At 36.8% G+C, this 5,000-nt stretch overlaps 1 protein-coding gene across 1 annotated transcript in view; it reads left to right on the forward strand.

Moving 5' to 3' along the window:
- The window catches only part of LOC136830079 (uncharacterized), an 80,532-nt gene that overhangs the window by 49,429 nt on the left and 26,103 nt on the right, over positions 1–5,000 (forward strand). The window lies entirely within an intron of this gene.

Below are 5,000 nucleotides of genomic sequence, written 5' to 3' on the forward strand. Positions count from 1 at the left end.
CTGGAGAACGAATTGTCAAAGGAGGGATTCTTTCTCCTCTTGGGGATGGCTCCTGGGAGAGTGTGGGGATCATGGTGACATGATTGTGATGGATGATGGTGACGGATGACGGTGACGGATGACGGTGACGGATGACGGTGATGGATGATTGTGGTGGATGACGGTGATGGATGATTGTGACATGATTGTGGTGGATGATGGTGACGGATGACGGTGACGGATGATTGTGACATGATTGTGGTGGATGACGGTGATGGATGATTGTGACATGATTGTGGCGGATGATGGTGACAGATGATTGTGATGGATGATGGTAACGGATGATTGCGATCGTGATGGTGACAGATGATTGTGACTTTTGATTGTGATGATTGATGGTGACGGATGATTGTGATAGATGATGGTGACATGATTGTGGTGGATGATGGTGACGGAGAATAGTGATGGATGATCGTGACATGATTGTGGTGGACGATGGTGGTGACGGATGATTGTGACATGATTGTGGTGGATGATGGTGACGGCTGACTGTGATCGATGATGGTGACGGATGATTGTGATAGATGATAGTGACATGGTCGTGGTGGATGATGGTGACGGAGAATTGTGATGGATGAATGTGACATGATTGTGGTGGACGATGGTGACGGAAGATTGTGATGGATGATGGTGACATGATTGTGGTGGATGACGGTGACCGTCACGGCTGATTGTGATGATGGTGACGGGTGATCGTGATGGATGATAGTGACGATTATTGTAGATGATGGTGACGGACGACGATAATTATTAGTGATGGCTGACTGTGACGAATAATGACAATGCTTATAGTGATGGATGATTGTGACAAATAATGATAGTCATGGTGATGACTAGAATCGAGGATTGTGATTGTAGTGATCCTGACAGGTAATGGCAGTCAGAACAGAGACGGAAGGTGACGGTAATAGTGAAGATGAGTCTCACGTACAAGCATATGCTTCGGTAATTGTTGTGGAAGTTTCTGCACAAGTGTACATCCCTCATTCACCAGTTAAAGAAAGAATGTGTCGGTGGATAGTGTTTTGGCTTCATTCTCTATGGCCACCTTCTGAAGTATTTATACACACACACACACACACACACACACACACACACACACACACACACACACACACACACACACACATATATATATATATATATATATATATATATATATATATATATATATATATATATATATATATATATAATATATATATATACAAGTCAGGAGGTCTTTGGGACCAATAAAATAAATATGTATCTATAAATAAACATGTATATATATATATATATATATATATATATATATATGTATATGTATATGTATATATTTCATCAGAAATAGAACCAATCAAACACACGAAAGCAAAAAACAGATAAAAAGAATAAAAATAAATAACAGCGAGAACGAAATCATTTTTCCAACTGGGAAAAAAATACAAGGCACAAAAACAATTGCAAGATTCGAGTCTCCCATCTGTCACAAAAAAAAGAGAGATCTTCCAAGTTGCCTCCACATCAAGTATTCATAGAAAAAACCCACCCTGGTTTCTTGGATGACGTTGGCGCCGTCGCCGGAGCTGAAATAAATGTGGGAGGTTTTTCATTCTACGTTCGGATTTCTAAGATTGCATATTTCCGGTGAGATTGATGGTTAAATTGGATTGGTGGATGGGTAAGTAGACAGGGATGGATGTATATACTGATATATATATATATATATATATATATATATATATATATATATATATATATATATATATATATATATATATATATATATATATATATAATCTAAATATTTATATTCATGTGTATATATAAAGACGTACATATATATAATGTATACATTTAAATATACATATGAATATATATATTTTGATGTTATGTATATATATAAATATAAATATATATATATATATATATATATATATATATATATATATATATATATATATATATATACAGACAGATAGATAGATAGAAGATAGACAGATAGATATTAAATTTTAAGTACAATACTTCACAGACAGATATGAAGATAGGAATAAAAAAATAAACAAAATAATTAATAAAAAATGTATATATACATACATACATACATAAATACATGCATACATATGAAAAGAAGACAAAAACCAAAGAGAAAGAGCAACTGGGAAGCTTAACAGACAGGAAAGTAAAGCCACAGGCACAGACAGACAGGTAAACAGTTGGAAAGATAGACAGATAGGAAAGCACAGACCTACTGCCAGTAGAGCCCTCTTTATTTCCAACAATTACGGCATCTCCATTAAGACTGTTGCACAAATTTTATTTTATTTTTTTTTTTTGAGAAAAAGAGGGGAAAGAAGGTATAAATCAGGAAACATAGAGGAAAGCAGAGAGTTCTATATTTACCTTTCTTCATTCAGGACATAAGAGTGTGTATCTTTTCTCGCAGGGTTCGGACGCAGTACCTCCGAGTTCAGCTGACACAAAGAAGACTTTTGGGAGAAACATTTTCTCTCTCTTCTCCTTCTACTCCTTCCTCGCCTTCTTCTTCTTCTTCTTCCTCGCCCTCTTCTTCTTCGTCTTCTTTTTCTTCCTCTTGTTCTTCTTCTTTTGCTTCTTTTTCTTCTCCTCCATCACCCTCTTCGTCTACCTCCTCACCTTCTTCTTCTCCCTCACCCCCTCCTTCTTCTTCACCTCATTTTTCTTCTTTTTCCTCGCCCTCTTCTTCATGCTCTTCCTCACCCCTTTCATCATCTTCTTCTTCACCTTCTTCTTATTCCTCACCCTCTTCTTCTTCTTCTTCTTCTTCTTCCTCACCCTATTCTTCTTCCTCTTCCTTACCATCTTCTTCTCCCCCACCTCCTTCTTCTTCTCCTCACTCTCTTCTTCTTCTTCTCCCCCACCTCCTTCTTCTTCTCTTCACCTCCTCCTTCATCTTCTCCTCACACATCGGAGGGCACCTACTGTAGTTCACGCTCTTCCCCGAAACCTGACGAAACAACCATTCGGGAGAATTAACACCTCCCCAAATGTTTCACACCCAAATTTTATTTAAGCGGTTTCTCTCGTCCGCTTGGCCGGTTTCTGAGCTGCTTATTATGGACAGAGTAAAAGGAAAGACCTATATGCTATTATGATATCCAGGCTTGTTTTTTTTTTTATTATATAGGGTTCCATCCCACCGGGGCACACATTTATGTTCAGAATGCAATTCCTCCGCGTGATATTAAAACTCATTCATGTATGGAGTGAGGTATTTCACTTCTCCATTACAAACACAGGCACGAACCGGTGTAAACTGTTTGTGTATGAATATAATGTTCTTTAAATATGAACACTTAGATTAGAAATTTATTTGGAAAATCTTCGAAGTTATTCATATATTGGAAGAAATTTAAACATTTTGCAGAAATCAGTATTTCACTTAGAAGCATAAATGACTTTACTTTAAAACAGCTTAGATATTAGCTGGTCCGCTGGTATAGTGGTTAGTGTCGTGGCGTGCCACTCAGATGTCGTGGGTTCACGTCTCCCCCAGGGGAATGAAATCTTGTGAAATTCTATTTATTAGAATGTTTTGGTGTTTGACAATTCTTGTGAAAACATTAGGGCACTTAGTTGGTAGGGAATACCCTGGACATTTAAACTTTTTGGGAAACCTACAACACTAGTTTCATTGGACAAACTTGCACTCAGCAGTCTTCCTGAATGAGTCTGGTTAATTCAAAGTTTTAGAAAATCATTAAGTAAATTATGAAAAACTTGGACATTTTAGCTTGTTTTATAATCTTTGTAAATTCTATACTGCTCTGGAAACTTAACATCTCTTTGTTTTGAGAGCTATTTTGAACGCTTTCGCCATATCATTTTTCTAGGATATCTCTTTCTAACTTTCCTCTGGAAAACTTTCAGATGCTTCACTTTGGAAAATTCAAGACATTTCACGTAGTTTAAATATTTCGCTTCAAAAAATTCAAAATGTTTCACAGAGTTTCATAAACTTGTTCAAGACACATGATTTTACTTTGTTCAGGCATTAGAGGCCTTTTGCAATCGTCATGTACTTTGGGAATCTAACTTCCGCAATTTTTTGGGCAAATCCAAAAAAGTAAATTTTAATTAATGGATCGCAGTTTTAAAATCGGTTATTTTCATGTGCATAATACAAACGTCTTGAAGTAATAGCGAATTGACTATAAAGTGCACCAGTTTTACAGGTTAAGTATTAAATTTCTATTTGGTAAACTCATGGCATTTGACAAATACTTACGAACCAATCTGCCCTAAACTGGGAAACTGCTGCATCTACAAAATTTACGAAATTGAGATATACCACTCATGCTTTCCACGAATATTTAGGGGGTCCCATTTGCAGTATCTGCAAAATCAGTAGCAAGGCAAGGGAGTATCTACCATTTTTCTCAGTTTTGTATTTTTGTAGATACTTCAGTCTTCCATTTTAGGGCAGCAATAGAAGAAAATTATCTAATTTTAAGCATGAGACTTAATTGCATTTTTTCAAGTTTCTAGAACATTTAAGCCAAACTATTATGTTTATTTTTACTATTTATCTTTTGGTCTTCATGACAGTTAATGGGCGGGGCTTATGTGCAGAGTAACGCTGCATGTCCCATCTTCTTCTTTCCCTCCTACAAAATGAATGGGAAGCTAGATAAGTAAATAATTATAGAAAATAATTAAGCCTCATGTATGAAAGAGTTACATGAATGAGCCATTAAAGATCACTGAAATCTCACCATCATCATCATCAGTGTGCTTTATCTTCCACAAATCTCCACTCATCTCCATCCTCCCATATCAGTTCTCGTCCGAGTACGTCTGGGGTCTTCCAATTCTTCTGGTGCCCACATGAGCCCATCTGACATTCACGGAGGACACGGGATTCTAATCTCAGTAATTTTCTCCTTCTTCTCCCGTTCCTCCACAGAGAACAGAGACCCAAACCTACTAAGGACGCA

Source organism: Macrobrachium rosenbergii, chromosome 46 (genome assembly GCF_040412425.1).
Source record: "Macrobrachium rosenbergii isolate ZJJX-2024 chromosome 46, ASM4041242v1, whole genome shotgun sequence".
NCBI classification, from domain to species: Eukaryota; Metazoa; Arthropoda; class Malacostraca; order Decapoda; family Palaemonidae; genus Macrobrachium; species Macrobrachium rosenbergii.